Below are 17,484 nucleotides of genomic sequence, written 5' to 3' on the forward strand. Positions count from 1 at the left end.
AGTGGAGTGGAGTTGAGTGGAGGGACCAGAGTTTCATAGAGTGGAAAGGTGTAGAGTAGAGTGTCGCAGAGTTGAGTAGTGTGCCATGCAGTGGAGTAGAGTGTTATAGAGTGGAGTGGCATAGAGTATCCTAAAATGGAGTAGCGTAGATCAGAGTGGAGTGGCGTAGAGTGGAGTAAAGTGGCAAGCAAAGCCATGGAGGGAATTTCATAGAGCATCTCTGAGTGTCGTAGAGTGGAACAGAGTAAAGTAGAGTGGAGTGTTGTACAGAAGAGAGGCTTAAAGTGAAGTGGCATGAACTACAGTGGTTCACAGTAAACGGGCATACAGCGCAGTGGTGTAGAGTGCACTGGTTTTGAGTAAATGGTTTGGGTGGAGGTGGCATAGAGTGCAGTGGTTTATAGCCAAGAGGAGTAAAGTGGTGCAGAGTGGAGTAGAGTGGCATAGAGTGCAATGGTGTAGAGTAGATTGTTTCAGAGTGAAGTAGAGTGGAATAGTGTAGGGTAGAATGGGATGGTGCAGGGCTGAGTACAATGATGTGCAGTGGTGTATTGCGCAGTGCTGCACTGTAGACTAGAGAGGCGTAGAGTGGATTAGAGTAGAGTGTAGTGGTGTAGAATGCAGTGATGCAGAGCATTGTGCAGTAGAGTGGAACGGTGAAGGGTGGAGTGGTGCAGAATGGCATGGTGCAGGTTAGAGTGGTGTGGTGCAGGTTAGAGTGGAGTGGTGCAGGCTAGAGTGGTGTAGGGCAGTGTGGCATAGAGTGCAGTGACAGAGTGCAGTGGTGCAGAGTAGTTTAGAGCGGCGTGGAGTGCAATTGTGCAGAGTAGAGTGATTTAGAGTGCAGTGGCGTAAAGTATAGTGTTGTAGAGTATAGTGGCATAGAGAACAGTGGTGAAGTGTCGAATTACGAAGAATGCAGTGGCATAGAGTGCACTCGTTTTGAATAAAGTGGTGGAGAGTGCTGTGGTGTAGAGTAGAGTGGCTTAGGGTGCAGTGGCATAGAGTAGAGTGGCGCCGAGTGGAGTGGCACAGCATAGAGTGGAGTGGCATACTGTGGAGTGGTATGGAGTGGTGCAGAGTGGAGTAGCGCGGAGTGGCGCAGAGTGGAGTGGCGCAGAGTGGAGTGGCGCAGAGTGGAGTAGCGCAGAGTGGAGTAGCGCAGAGTGGAGTAGCGCAGAGTGGAGTAGCGCAGAGTGGAGTAGCGCAGAGTGGAGTAGCGCAGAGTGGAGTAGCGCAGAGTGGAGTGCAGTAGAGTGGTGCAGAGTAGAGTGCAGTAGCATAGAGGGCTGCAGGGTAGAGTTGAGTGGTGCAGGCTAGAGTGCAGTGGCACAGAGTAGTAAAGAGTATAGGGGCGTAGACTGTAGTGGCAGAGTGCAGTGTTGTAGAGTGCAGTGTGGACTGGCATAGAGTGTGGTGGCGTAGAGTAGAGTGATCCAGAATAGAGTGGTAGAGTGTAGTGGTGTAAAGTGCATTGGCATAAAGTGGAGCAGAGTGGAGCAGAGTATAATGCAGTAGCATTAAACGAAGTAGTGCACAGTAGAGTGGCAGAGAGTGCAGTGACGCAGAGTGGAGTGTCGTAGAGTAGTTTAGAATGGAATGGTGCAAGGTAGAGGAGAGGGGTGCAGTGGCGTAGAGTGGAGTGATGCAGAGTAAAATGTTGTAAAGTGTAGTGGGGTAGAGTGCAGTTAAGTGGAGTAAAGTGGTGCAAAGAAAAGTGGCCTGTAGGAGAGTGCAGTATTACAGAGTATAGTGCTGTAGAGTACAGTGGTGTAGAGGAGAGTGGTGCAGAGTAGAAAGCAGTAGGGTAGAGTGCAATGGCACAGAGTAGAATAGTGTGGCGTAGAGTGCAGTGATGTAGAGTGCAATAGCGTAGAGTGGAGTGCCATAGAGTGCATTGGTTTTGAGTAAAGTAGTATAGAGTGCATTGACAGAGTGCAGTGGTGTAGAGTGCATTGATGTAGAGTGGAGTGGTGTAGAGTGAAGAGTATAGTGGAAGATGTGGTGTTGTGCAGAGTGGTGTGGTGTAGAGAAGAGTGGCATAGCATAGACTGCAGTGGCATAGATTAAAGTAGCGCAGAGTGGAGTGGTATAGAGTAGAGTGCAGTGGTTTAGACTGCAGTAGTGCAAAGTAGATTTTTTGAGAGTAGAGTCAAGTGGCATAGAGTGGAGTGATGCAGAGTAGAGTGACTCAGAGTAGACTGGCATAGGCGGCAAAGGCAGAGTGAAACAGAGTAGACACACTGGACCATTGTCCAAGTATACTTGGTTCAAATTCAAGACACACCAAAAAGCTCAACAGATTGTACGAAACTGTGCGATCACCCCGTATTTTTCGCAGTTTTCTGGGCCCTATATTTTTGCTGGTTTTTTAACTCAGAAATGTACTCCTGCTGACCAGTGGTAAAGTGCCTGTACTCCCCCCCCCCCCCTTTAAACATGGTCGGAGAGGCGTGGCCAAGATGGAGGAGTAGGAAGACGTGTCCTTCCCGAGCTCCCGCTCCCGGCCAGGCCCGAAGCCCCTAAATTGAGCAATTTCTTCCCCCCTGCCTACCTGAGGTAGCGGAGCTGCCTGGGGGAGCTTCCGGTCACCGCTGGACAGGGGTCCGGACTCGCCGTCACTGTAAGAGCCGGGTGCGGTGTAGGCAGCCTCGGAGCCCCGAAGTGCTGCAGGGGAGCGGGCCGGGCTGTAGCACGGCTACTGGTGTTGCGGCGCCTGGCGTCCCCAGGGTCCAGCCTGAGAGCCGGTGCACATAGGGTCGGTGACCCGGCGGAGACGAGCGCTAGAGTCCGGTGAAGGAGGAGCGGAGCCCCGAGGACGGCGCCAACCCTAATGACTGCCTGCCCCTGAGCCCGCCCCTCGGCTAATTGAGGCCGCGGCTGTGGCCTAGCAGGAAGGCGGCAGTGATCGGAACTGCGGAGGGGCGGCTCCGGCGGCGGAAGAGAACCCGGCGCAGCAGCGGTGCCTGCAGACCAGTGAGCCCGCCGGTGACCCCCCCGCTGCAGTGCCCATACCAGCGCACCCGGAGCGCAGTGCCAGGGAGGCCGGGAGAGCTGCAGATCGGGCGGTGACGGAGCGGGACCCCCCCCCCCCCTCCTCCCTCCCCCCCAGGTCATTCGGAAGAGGTGAGGAGGCAGCGAGTGGGGTGTGGAGCCGAGCCGGGGGCCCTGGTGCGGTGGCAATTGCCCCCGCGGACTGTATGGAGGCAGAGTGAAGCATGCAGGAGGCGAGGCGGCACTGACGAGGTGACGAGTCTCAGCGAGGGTGATCCAGGGCGGCTTGCGCAGTGCGCTCGGGGGCTGGAGCGGTGAGGGCCCGAAATTCGGGACAGTGCAAAGACGGAGCGGGGCCCTGAACACTAACCCCCCCCCCCTGGTTTCTGCAGTGGAGGTGAGGAGAGAGCTGGAGGGGAGTGAGGTGACACGGAGCTCCCGAGGCACTGCAGATCGGAGCCTACAGCGCACCACACCGGGAAATCTGGGAGATGCTGCGGCGCCTGGCCTGTAGCGCCTGTCCGAGAGGGGGAAGAGGCCCCTGGGTGCGGTAACTGAGCAGGGAAAGGCTCCCCAAGAGTGAGCGGACATTGGAGGCATAGCAGATTCCACCGGATGGCGCAGTAGCAGTTGGTGAAGCGGCGCGCTGACCTTGGGCCGCAGCTGTGTAGCCTCACCGGCGATTGTGGAGAGTTGCTTGACCAGTAGCGGAAAAGTGCTAGGGGAGCGCAGAGAGGCGGCGGCTGCTGCTGGCGTGGTGGGGCACCCGACCCGCTGTGCGGCCGGGCGGCTTGCAGGCCCGGATTTGTGTAGCAGTGAACTCTTGGGGCGATCGACGGAAGAAGGGGCTCCTGGAGACGGGCAGTAGCGCTCTGGGCCTGACGTTGAGTGTCGGATTGGCTGGTGTTGAGGTGCATAGCGCACGTGCCGCGGAGGCACAGGACAAATGGCTGGACAGAAGGGTGGCAAGGGGAGCAGTCGCACACTTCCGGAGATGCTTAATAAATCCCAGGGGAAAGGAGACAAGAATGCAACGCCGCCGGGAGGTGCCAGCAGCTCTCACATGGTGGGCAGTGGAGAGCCCCCAGTCACCAGATCCTTTTTGGAATCACTTTTTGAGACGCTAAGGGAGGACTTTCAAGCGTTAAAGCAAGAAGTGGCCGGCGAAGTGCGTGAAATACGTAGAGAAGTGGACGGACTAGGCGAGAGAGTGGCCACGGTCGAAAGCTCCACGCAGAGGCAAGATGAGGAGATCACGCACCTGCAGCAGGAGGTGCTCCGCCTAAGGGACCAACACATAGATCTACACTGCATAATGAGGACTTGGAGAACAGATCTCGGCGGAACAACATAAGGGTTCGAGGAGTGCCGTCCTCGGAAGAGAACACTGGCATAATGGAGTATCTGCAGGGACTGTTCCGTGACATCCTGGGCGAGTCTGCCGACTTCCCCATTAGGATAGATAGAGCCCATAGGGTTGGTCCGCAACGGCGTGCGACGGGGCCGCCCCCAGACATTCTAGCTTTCCTACCCGATTTTCCGCTGAAGGAGCGGATCATGACTGAGGCGAGGAGGAAACAATCGATCACTTTCCGAGGCCATCCAGTGGCATTGTATCAAGACTTGGCAGCGACAACTCTCCAGAAGAGGCGGGCGTTTAAGATTGCGACGGACTTCTTGAGGCAACACGACACGCCCTACTCATGGGGGCACCCTTTTCGCCTTATCTTCCGATTGAATGGGGATTCACATCAGCTACGGTCTCTTCTGGATGTGTGCGAAGTGCTGGGGATCACTGCGGAGGAGGAGGAATCCTCCACGCCAAGGAGAAGAGATCCCCCTAACAGTGGCTGGCGGAGAGTTTCGAGACGCAGGTCGGCCACCGCTCCTCGGAGGCCGGGCTCGCCCACCATTAGGGCAGAGATGGAGGATGCCATTCGAACTGTTTCCAGGTCTTCAGCGGTCGATGAGGAAGTGGCATTGACCGCATAATTTGGCTCCGGGGGGAGAATGACTACGCATCACTGTTGGAGCAGGCGCAGGGGTGGGCCGGAGGGCGGGGGCGGAGGAGGGATGCCTGTGGCAGGTCGCCCACGAAGGTCATTTACCACAGACTTGTCCGGTGAGGGCAGGACTGGGACTATCGTGACTGGGGGTCACGATTGGGAAGGGAGGGATGGGAGGGTGGGGGGAGTTTGGGGTTCGAGTTGGGGCGCGGGAGGGGGGTGTGTTGAGGAGTTGGGGGATGGGGAACAGGGGAACCGGGAGGGGGGAGTTGAGGGCGGATCTGTCCGGTGCTGTCACTAAGTCCATTCGGCATTGCCGGAGCTCGCAGGCCTATTTGTCCAATGGTGTGGTACTCTCTGCTAAGACCCGGCCGCTGGGAAGCGGTGACTCTGTTTTGGTATGGCGGGGCTGAAAGTAGTGACCCTGAATGTGAAAGGGTTGAACAACCCCACGAAACTAAGAGCAATTCTCTCCTTACTGGAGGGTTCTCAGGCAGACATTTGTCTGCTTCAGGAAACACACCTGCTAGCCGGGGACTGCCATAGGTTGCGGTCCCGCTCCTTTCCCACGCAGTTCTTTTCCTCCAATACCACAAAAACGGCTGGAGTGGCTATCTTAGTGTCTAAATCTTTTAGAGGGGAGGTCATACACAAACTCGTAGAACAGAAAGGGAGACTGCTAGTCTATAGGTTTAAGCTGGGCCCCCTTCAGTTTACAATAGGGTCAGTTTACAGCCCAAACGAGCACCAGGACCGTTTCCTACACTCTGCATTAGTGGATGTCACAGCGTCACCAGACAGACACATCATACTAGGAGGGGACCTAAACTTAGTGTTCGATTCCTCTCTAGATAGGTCAGCGCAGCGTCACCCACAGACTGGGGAATTGTCGAGCATAGTGAGAACACAATTAGCTGATTTGGATCTGCATGACCTCTGACGGGGGTTTCATCCCTTAGACAGGGACTACTCTTATTACTCACACGCACATAAAACATACGCTCGGTTGGACTATCTGCTGGTCTCAGGGCCGGTTCGGGACATGGCCACTGCCTCCGAGATAGGGGTCATCTCTCTTTTGGATCACGCGCCGGTCTCGGGGTCCTTCCTCCCCCCATCGACCCCGGTACATCGAGGGGTCTGGCGACTTCGGGACACTCTCCTACACAAAAAGACCGTGGTGCAGCGCATAACGGAGTCTGTGCAGGAATTTCAGCTGCGTAACTCTAACCCTGACACTACATTGGCAACTCAATGGGGAGCACTCAAGGCGGTTCCGAGGGGAGATTTCATAGCGATTTCATCAGCCGAAAACAAAGAGAGAAAGGTTAAGTGGGAGGAGCTCACGGAGAAAGTCAGGGAATTGGAGCAAGTACATCGTCGCACTGGGGCTCCCAGGATTTGGAAACAGCTGAAGGCGGCAAGGAAACTCCTTTCGTCTTTGGATTTAGACAGGGCTGAATATGCGGCGCTGCGTCTAAAACACGCTTATTACTCGGGGGGGATCGCTGTGGCCGGTTACTAGCGGCTAAGCTCAGAATTGCCCACCAGAGCCGTCGAGTGAAAGAAATTGCGGCAGCAGGGGGGCAGTCAGTCACCGAAGACGTCGAAATAGCTGAGAGTTTTCGCCAATTCTATTCTGAGCTTTACACGGCAGATAACTCGATGGTAGGTGATCCCGATGACTACCTGGATTCGGTAGCTCTCCAGTCCCTGGCTCCGGCACAGGCCGATTACCTAGAACGTGAGATTCGGATTGAGGAGGTTGTTGCGGCGATTTCCAGGCTGAAGCAGGGGAAGGCCCCAGGCCCGGACGGCTACACCTCCCTTTTCTACAAAACGTTCTGCACGATCTTAGCACCCATACTGACCAAGCTGTTCAATTCCTTCGCCTGCCCCGGTGCAATCCCACCAGATATCCTACAGGCGACCGTGTCAGTTATACCTAAACCGGGGAAGGACAGAACTCAATGTAGCTCGTATAGACCAATCTCTCTCCTAAATGTAGATCTCAAGATCTATACGGGGATCCCGGCTGCGAGATTGGCGCAGTATCTTCCTGGGCTGATTGAACCGGACCAGTCCGGCTTTGTATCTGGCAGGCAAACAGTGGATAATACTAAGAGGTTGGTGCATATACTGGAAAAAGCCTCGCGGATCCCGGGGGAGAGGATGCTCCTCTCGGTTGACGCCGAAAAAGCGTTCGACCGGGTGCACTGGCCATATCTGGAACGGGTGATGGCACGGATGGGTATAGGGGAGAAGTTTAGGAGCATGGTCTTTAACTGTTACAAATTCCCGTCGGCTATGGTGCGTGTCAATGGCTGCGGTTCAAGGCGCTTTGATATTGAGCGGGGCACAAGACAGGGGTGCCCACTATCCCCTCTTCTCTTTGCACTCTACATGGAGCCCTTTGCCCAGAGAGTGAGGCAGAATCCGGATGCGATCGGGGTGCGGATGGGAGGGTACATCCACACGGTTAGCCTATATGCGGACAATGCCATTTTCACGCTAGAGGACCCGAGGCGGGCCTTACCCGCATGTATGGCGGAGCTCGAAGCTTTCGCGGAAACAGCTGGGTTTCGGATGAATATAGGGAAATCTACTGCATTGGATATCTCCCTGGCGCCTGCGACGAGACAGGACCTGCAGAGGCGTTTCCCGCTTCACTGGTCACGGCACCACGTGCCATACCTGGGTATCCTATTAGCACCCACGTTACAGGCGATGGTGGCGGCTAATTATGAGGTGTTAGGCAAGAAAGTTACTGAGGAGTTGGGGAGATGGAGCAAGGGGACGATATCCTGGCTAGGTAGGATAGCAGCAATTAAGATGAGTCTTACCCCAAATTCTGTATTTATTCCGTGCGCTTCCGCTGCAGCCTCCTCAGGGTTGGATACGGCAGATGCAGACTGACTTGTCCCGCTTTGTTTGGCAAGGCCATAAACCCCGAATGAAAAGGACGTTGACGACTCTGGCGCCGGAGGCAGGTGGGCTGGGGGTCCCTGATCTTCAAAAGTATTTCCAGGCGTCGCAGCTAAGGTATCTGGTGGAATGGAGCAGGTGGGAGTCAGATAAGCACTGGCTCTTCCAGGATCAGGCGGTGGCGGGCCGGCCCCTGCAAGAAATACCGTTCCTGCGCAGACAGCACCGCCCCCGAACCTTTACGCATCCCATATCACGCGGGTGCCGCTGCGGATTTGGGAAGGCACTTGCAGGCCTTTTGGCCTCACCACATTCCCTTCACCGTTCACGCCCATTGTGGACAACCCGGACTTCACACCAGGGACTGAACCAGGAGCCTATGCACACTGGCGGGGGAGGGGATGCAGAGCACTCTTTCATGTATACGGTGAGGGGGGAGTCCTCCCCTTTGAGACTCTCAAAGAGACTTACCAACTGACCGAGGTAGATAGGATGAAGTATTGGCAGGTTCGGCACTGGGCCCTGCAGCCACAGGAGTCGGCAGACAGGAACCTGATGCCTTATGAACGGTGGCTGGCGACACGTAAGTTGGACGCTAAACTAATATCTGATCTGTATAAAATGCTGCAACCACCTCCCTCTCATCTCTATAACCCCGGTAGGGAGAGGTGGGACAGAGAATTGCGGAGAACACTTAGCCACAAGGAATGGGAGCAAATCTCGTACAGGGCACGACATTCTGCTTATCATGTAGGACTCACCGAAACCTTCACCAAGGTCTCTACATATTGGTACCGCACTCCGGAGCGCCTACATGAAATGAACCGCCTCCTAGACACTGCATGTTGGCGTAATTGCGGGCAAGTTGGCACACTGACACATATTTTATGGGACTGCCCACTGCTACAGGATTACTGGACAGAGGTGATCAATGAGATAGATGCAGGTTTTGGTATCGAGCTGCCCCGCCTCCCCGCCTCCCCGCCTACACCCTATTGGGGCTCCCCAATGACTTAATGTACCCACTGAAATCCAGGAGGGGGAGGCACATTGCTATTGCGCTGGGCTCAGCGATCCAGAACATTTTAATACACTGGCGTACACCCACCATCCCCTCCATTACGGGTTGGCTACATAGGCTGTGGCATGACCTTGGAATGGAAAAAATATCACTTACACTGGCTGGGGAAGTAGATCAATTCCAAGAGCTGTGGCTACCCTTCCACACATTGCTGGCCACTGAATTCAGGGAGCTTACCTGCCCGAGATACTTGAGACTTCTGAGACTCACACCACCGATACAGTGAATGGACAGACTGGAGAGGAGTAAACCTTACAAGTGCCAGCAGGGTTTCTGCGAGTAGGAGATACGAGTGTCCGAGTTTTATCTGATGCAGCACCGGACGGGAGGGGGGTGGGAAAGGGAGTGGGGTGGACGGGGGGTTGTTGGGGTGTTTTGTTCTGTTGAAAGAGAAGTACAGCGGGGTTGTTATACGCCTATAGTCCAACGTACGAGTGCCCAATACTAGCGAGACACCCAGGGCGGCTCTGACACGGCGGGGACTGTTGACCGCTATGGGTAGCTGCGGCCCTGGATGAAGCAATGACTCATTTTATCGCGGATTGTCTTTAATCGCCTTTTCATTTATATCTTCACTGCTGTACTGTACTTAATAAAATACTTTAAACATAAACATGGTCGGATTGGCATACTCCCAGTTGGTATATTCAACTTACCTATGAGTCCCAAGTATATGGTACAGAATGTACCCAGGACCTGTAAGTTAAATATATCTAGTGGACTGCAGCACCTAATGTGCCATCCACTACACTGACAGTGTAAATCATGACTTCAGGCATACCATTGTATCCAGACTGTGGTACTTTAAACATTGCAATCCGACCAGTCAAAATAAATCTTTATGACAGGTCAAAATCTACTTTTTAAATATTAATAAGTCACCCCATGTAAGCCTTTTTGCAATGTCATAGACCTCTTCAAAATGTCAGGTATCTACGGTCTTTATTCTTTATTGCACTGATGTGTTGTAGGACCTGCAGATGCACCTTGAGAATCGTGCTCCCTACATACATTTTGTGGCACTTACATTTTAGTATGTAAACAGCAAATTACCTCTTACAATGTAGGGGATTACAAAATTTCAAGGAAGTACTGGTCAAGGATCACATCACTTTGTTGTATTAACCCCATAGTGGCAGGCCTTATACTTGTGGCATTTTCTAAAGCCTGGGCTGCCAGACAGCCAGCTCTCTTATGTTCTCATTTCTTGACTGCTGACCACCAAATGTTACCTCATGGATATGGCTTTTCTGAGCTTGCTCTGCATCATGTGGCGAATCGTAAAGTTATTTTTTATACGGTGCCAATGTTTGTTTAATATACGTCTAACCCCTCTGGATGGCGTATACAGAAGCCTGTAATCCTCCTTATGTCAGTTAATCTGGCGATGTGTGTCTTTGTTAGAGAACAATAATGTATCCGATCCCTAGTATTGGGTTTTGTTCTAGCTGCCTGGACCACCTCCTAACTATATCCCCTTGCTAGGAATCTGTTGGTCAACTCATTTTCCACCTCCACAAGTTGTTGCTGGTAACTACAATTTCGACGCATTCGCAGATTCTCTGCATAGGGGATACTGTGCTTGAGTTTATTTGGGTGGAAACTGTGCGCATGAAGTGTACTGCTGCCTGCTGTCGGTTTTCAAAAGGTTTTATTATGAATTCTGTCTTGCTGGACATACACTGTTAGATCCAAAAATTGCACTTGCTGTGTACTAATGGTGGTGGTGAAATGCAAATTCAAGTTGTGGTTATTCAATTTCTTAGTGGAAGACTGCACAGAGAGCTCCATTCCCTGCCAAATTACGAATAAGTCATCAATAAAGCACGTCCACAGAATGTAACTCCCCTCCCATGTGATATCACATCATTCTTAAAAAATCTCCAGTATCCTAGATGCATGAGGATACATTTGGGACATAGCTTTGTAGAAAAACCTTAAATATAGCTGGAGGGGTTCTCAAAAAGGCCTTCAATGGCTGAAAGTATTGGCCTACCAGTGGGTACCATCGCATTCTTGTGGAGCTTTGGTATAAGATAAAATATAGATATCAGAGAGGAATCGGTTTTCAAGAACTGATGATATTACTCTTGATTTATCCATCCTAATACCCGCCATAGTGAACATTTTAAATGATAGGCTACCCTCGCATCCACCACAACTGATCTATCAATCTTATATATAACATTCATTATCATTAAAATGTTTGAGTGCCTCCGTTGTATACATCAACAGCGGCCAAAGGAAAACGTTTCCACCTTTGTTTGATTGCCGAACAACCACATCCTTTCTACATATTAATTTGTCCATCAATTTAACATATTTGGTACTTCTGCTGTCCATAGGACTCTTCATCCTTCGATTGATAATAATCTGTAAACTCTTCATATCTATATCTATATATTACCCAGTGGCAGTCGCCACTTGGTAGTTATAGTTAGGTTGGCATTTCCATAGGAAATGCCATTTTTAGTTTCATTATAATTTTGGCACAGTTTGACAAATCTTTGCAAATCTATTGTTTGCCTACTGCGTGCATGGAAAGTTGCAGGGTGATTCGTCAAGTGGGGCGAAGGAAAAAGGGGTGTTCCAAAACACAAAACCTCTATGTATTTTACATACACTTTTTTGAACTGTGCTACTGCAAAACCAAATTTGGCAGGAAGCTAGATCGTGGCCCAGAAGGCATGCCTTTTGTGATCTGGTGTAAATCAGTGAGAAATTAAGGATCACAAATATTTGTATGTCTGGATAGCAGGGAGTCCCCCCAAAACCTATTTTTAAAAATGGAGCATTTTGATTGGCCTAGGACACTCTTTTCCTCTTGGACCAACTTGCTCCTCAAGGAGTAAGGCTCCTGTGGGAGCAAACGCTCTGACTGGCTGGCCGCAACATGAAGAAAAATGCTGCAGCAACCACAGCAGGACTATGCCACTTAGTCCTCTGTCTGAGATTTTCTAGAAGAAAGATACTTGGGTGCAGGGTTTGGATACACTGCCCCCTTTTACCCTCAATGGGGGGGGTCATAGAAAGGCTCTCCAGCAGCTCAAATAAGCAACAAAAATGTTTTTTAAAGCTGCAATCCAGCGGGAGTCCCACAGGATCTAAGCATATATATTTTATTTTAAACTGACTTTTTTTATTTAAGTAATTTGACCCTTGAAGTGGGCCAGGACTCAGTAGTCTTTATTATTAAATATTTGGGGAAGAGGCATGGGTAGAGTCCCGGTCCACGAGCCACTCCTGGCCCTGGGAACCCTATCTCCCGAGTCTGAATGAACATAAAAGAGCCTCTATTGGGCCCTGGGGACACCATCCCCTGGGGCTCAATACTAAATAGAGGAGAGGTGGGCACAAGTATCCCGGGGACCCCATCCCTGAGGTGGATTTAGAGGGGGGGTGGGAAAAGGAAGGAGCACGGGTTGCCCCTCCTGCGGAGGGTGTCCGGCAGGTTCTGGGCGATTTTGAATCGCATCGGCGGTGAGGGCGGTGCGCAGTCGGCCCCGGAGGCGGAGCGGCCTACACCAAGCAGAGACGCCGGGACCTCGATTTTGGAGGCGCCCGGGGAGTGTGACGACTGACGGCGGACGGCCGAGCGGGGCCGCGGTGCAGCCCGCCTCCGAACGAGGGGTGAATACTGGCAAGCCGACATCAGTTGAGTGGATCGTCGGCCCTGACGTTGCGCTGGGGGCCTGGACGGCTGCCCGGCGGTCGCGACCGGCGGGGCACTGATCGGCTGGTCGAAGGTGGCGGCAGGGGCCCCGAGAAACGCCTGGGCCCAGAGACGCGACCCATGCGGTGAGTGTGCAGCAGGGTCTTGAAGGGCGGTGCAGTAGAGAGGCTGGCGCTGGGGGCTTGGCGGTTAGATCGGGCCGCGGCGGACTGGGCCTCCGGGACACAAGTGGACTGCTCCTGAGGTGGTGTATACCAGGCTGAATTGGAACTGCCGGTACTCGGCTTCGGGTCGGGCCGCGGCATGCCCCTTGGGGCCCCCAGCTGTGGTGCAGTAGCCCTCTGGTCACCGGGAACGTGGTGTAGCACACAGTGTATGACGCGGGCCCCACTGGACAGTCCCATCGGCCACAAACGGACCGCGCCGGGCGACCGAAGGGGACACGGGGCCTAGAGACTACACAACCCTCTCCTGAACAGTAGTAGGTGGAGCTGCGGGTTGGATCGGGGGGCGTCGTGGAGGTCTCGGAGGTCCACGAAACTGACGCTGAAGATGGCTGCTTGGCCGGCGGCGGACCGAGCTGTGGATTGCCTAACTACCTGAGCCCGGTGCATCGGGGGGACAATAGCTAGTGGGCCTGCAGGCGGACAATTGGCGGAGGAGGCCCCCCGGGTCGGGGCAGTGAAACCCCGAGGTTCACGGGATAGCTTTCCTACGACACTGACCCCACCGGCCGCAGACCATGACCATAGTTGGGGGCGGCAGCGGAGCTTCGAAGCAGGGTACCCTCGACAAGTTCACCGGTGCAGGTGGGACGGCCGGGGCCTCCGGGGGTCCTCCGTCCCAGGGGCCAGATAATGCAGCGCTCCTGGCGGCAATCACTCAATCTAGAGACACCATGGACGCCAAAATAGGGGCAGTTGGGGCTGATGTTACTCTATTGCGCCAGGATTTACGCAACGCAGTGGCCCGTATCACCGAGGCCGAAACACGGATTACCGGAGTGGAGGATGATGTGGCAATATTAAAAAAGAAAATAGCTACCATGGAAGGGATTCAGAAGGGCCTGGCGCTCCGGGCGGAGGATGCCGAAGGGCGGGCTCGGCGCAACAATCTACGGTTTGTTGGATTTCCGGAGGATTGCGAAAAGGGGGACATGGAGGCCTTTCTCACTCGATGGCTGGAGGGCTGGCTGCCACCGGAGTCCCTCTCTCTCTGTTTTGTCATTGAGCGGGCGCACAGGGCGCTTGCTCCGAAGCCGCCAGTCGGGGAGCGCCCACGACCGGTGATAGCCAAATTGCTTAATTATCACGATCGGGACACTATCCTGAGACAAGCTCGTGTGATAACCAACGGGTTCTGATATTCCCGGACTATACAAAGCTGGTGCAGCGACAACGACAATCCTTCACAGAGGCTAAGGCTCGCCTGAGAGGCCTCAAAATCCAATATGCCCTACTTTATCCAGCCCGTCTGCGAGTGATCTATCAGTCACGTACTCTGTTCTTCAATTCTCCGGAAGAAGTCTTTACCTGGACTGATGAGACAGTTCGAGTTCGGCCACACACTCCGCCGGCTCGAGATTTTGATTTGTCCTCCTCGACGGCGACGCGGCAGACTCCTAGACGCTCTCGTAGCAGGAGCAGTTGGAGATCCCGCTCCACCAAAAGATCTCCCGCCAAGAAGGATGCTGCGAAGGGGACCGCTCCTCCAGATACTCAGACAGTGGATCCGTGAAAGGTGATGGGACATTACGCAGTGTTGCGAGGTGAGATCGGCAAGTGGATTCAAGCGGCCCAGCCAGAGTTAGCGGGCGCGTTCTGGAAACACCAACATCCTGTGTTATAGACTTAGACTATCAGTTATGGGATGTGGGACGAGGGAGGATGGGGGGGGGGTGGACTGCAAGGCGGACATTTGCCTCAGGGTAGCAGCGGTCCAGTTTTCCACGGGCGTTGATTGCCCCCTTACCGGGCTAGTTGGGGGTTGAGGGTGTGGTTTATGGGGATCCATTGGAGTGGGTGGCCGCCGACCTCCCATTGGGGGTTGGGGTGTTCCTACACCGCAACAGATACTTCGATGTTGCTGAGGTCTGGTTTGGGGTTTGGGGGTGGGGGTACACATGAGTTCGGGGAAATTAGGGGCAGCTCTTTACAACACGATGGTCCACCAGGTTCGATTGACGATGTATAGGCAGCTACACTCTCCTGCGCCCAGGCGATTGCAGACTTACCCAATTGATGGCGGCTAGAGGTCCTGCTTCGGAGCTCCCCAGGGCGGCGCTACGAATAGTGAGCTGGAATGTAAGGGGCATGCTAGATAAAATCAAAAGGAGCGCTGTGCTGCGACAGGGGAAAAGAGAGAAGGCAGATATTTTACTTCTGCAAGAAACCCATCTCCTAGGTACCAAGACCCTTAGCCTGCAGCGTTATGGATATCAACAGGTGTTCCACGCTGGTTTTGTCAGAGGATCCCGGGGAGTTTCAGTAATGATTCACCGTAGGGTGTCATATGTCCACTCTACACAGTGGGTTGATGCCCAGGGCAGATACGTGTTTGTCAGGGGAACGATTGGTGGTGAGCCAGTAGTCTTTGGTAGTGTGTATGCCCCCCCTCCGCTGTAATGGTCTCTTGTGGAGAAACTGTTCACTGTCTGGGCTGAGATTCCGGATGCGTTGGCTGTGATCGGAGGTGACTGGAATGATGTTATGGATGGCAATATGGATCGCTACAGGCCGGGTGGTGGACAGCCGATAACTACCCCTATGAGATTGAATGATATGGTGAGGGGCTTGGGCTGGACGGATGCATGGCGCTATCAGCATACACATAGTCGGGAATAAACTTATGTTTCGGCGGTCCATAACTCCTTCTCAAGGTTAGATTACCTGTTTGTTCCTTGCACCAAGATAGGGAGAGTGGAGTCGACAGCTATATTGCCGCGTGGGCTCTCTGACCACTCCCCCATTGAGATTGATATCCTTCTAGATAGGCGGCGGCAGCCATTTTGATGGCGCCTCTCTACCTGGCACCTACTGCAGGACGATTACCAGTCTCATATGCAGGAGGCCATAGCCCACTACTGGACTGATAATGAGAGATCGGGGGTAGATGATGTGACTCTCTGGGAAGCCTTGAAGCCCACACTCCGAGGAGTAGATATAGCCTGGTGCGCGAAGGCCTGTAGGACGCGAGGGGAGGAACTGGAGAAGGCAGCGGATCGTGTCCGCAACCTAGAGAGACAATGCACGGAGACGGGGGTGGAGGAGGATATCAGACGATTGCTGCAGGTGCAAAGAGACGCTGCATCCCTACACCTTGAGGAGTCACGTCAGGTGTGGCTCGCAACGCAGAGCAGAATCTACCAGTGGGAGGATAAGTCCGGCACAATGTTATATAGACTCTGCCAGGGCACGTTCCAGGCACCGACTCTGCCGGCGTTACGGGATGAGGCCGGAGGTTCTCTGTCAGACCCAAGGGTAATTGCTGACAGTTTCGTGCGCTACTATGCGGCGCAGTACACCCCTAGGGAATCCCTCCCAGCAGAAGCCGTAGATAAATTTCTGGTGGATCTCCCACTGCGGGGGATCTCTGACGAAGAGCGCAGTAGTCTTGAGCTTCCACTGTCCGCAGAAGCATTAGGGAAGGCCCTTGGAGAATTAAACGCAGGGAAGGCCCCAGGGCCGAACGGATTTCCCTGCGAGTTTTTTCGGAAATGCTAACTCCAGTTAGGGACACATTTTAAGAAGGCGCTGGATGCTGCTAGAGAATCCGGCCACCTGCCGAGAGATTGGAGGCATGCTGAGATAGTGGTCTTTTGCAAACCAGGGAGGCCTCCAGATCGCCATGAATCCTATCGCCCTATCTCACTTCTGAATATCGAGGCGAAGATACTGGCCAAGGCCCTCGCTAACCGTCTCATCCCGTTAATCACAACCCTGGTCCATCCGGACCAGGCCGGCTTTATGCCACACAGAGCTACCAGGCACAATATTAGGTGGGCCCACGTGGCTTTGGCAATGATGCGAGCTACCGGAACTCAGGCGGCGCTTTTGTTAGCTGATATAGATAGAGCCTTTGACTCGCTGAGCTGGGTTTACCTGCACGCGCTCCTGCCTCGCTTGAATCTTGGACCCCATTTTCTCTCGTATATACGGCTGCTATATATAGATTTGACGGCATCGGTGCGAGTAGCAGGCGCGATCTCGAACACCTTCCCTATTGGACGGGGCACCCGCCAGGGGTGCCCCCTCTCGCCGTACCTGTTCGCCCCCGCCATGGAACCTCTTGCGGCGTGGGTACGCATAGATGCGCAGATGAAGGGTTTTGAATGGGAGTCTGGGCCGTCCGACAGGATCGCACTCTATGCAGACGATGTGCTGTTCTTTCTCACAGATCTAAATAGGTCGGGCCCGAGAGTTCTTGAAATTATGAGGGTGTTTGGAGAGGTCTCGGGGCTTCATCTTAATGTGAAGAAATCCACTCTATGGACCCTGGGAGATGGTGTGACACTGGGCAACTGGGCGTCGACTCTACAGGAAGCGGTGGGGGGCTTTAAATACCTCGGAGTGTTTATAACAGACATACCAGGAGTCTCGTGGGAACGCAACATCGTTCCAGTCTGGGACAGAGTTCGGTCCGATATGAAAACATGGTCCCGCATGCCCCTGAATCAGTATGGCCGCTCGGCCATTTTTAAGATGGTGGCCCTCCCTCGTCTGCTCTATCAGCTGCAGAACCACCCCTACCCTGTCTCGCCGCAGTGGTTTCGCCAGGTCAACTCGGCACTGGCCCGCTTCCTCTGG

At 53.6% G+C, this 17,484-nt stretch overlaps 1 protein-coding gene across 2 annotated transcripts in view; it reads right to left on the minus strand.

Annotated features, from left to right (window-relative positions):
- Positions 1-17,484, minus strand: part of LOC147702891 (kelch-like protein 3) — a 530,880-nt gene that overhangs the window by 97,283 nt on the left and 416,113 nt on the right. The window lies entirely within an intron of this gene.

The sequence above is a fragment of the Lissotriton vulgaris genome, chromosome 7, assembly GCF_964263255.1.
Source record: "Lissotriton vulgaris chromosome 7, aLisVul1.2, whole genome shotgun sequence".
NCBI lineage: Eukaryota > Metazoa > Chordata > Amphibia > Caudata > Salamandridae > Lissotriton > Lissotriton vulgaris.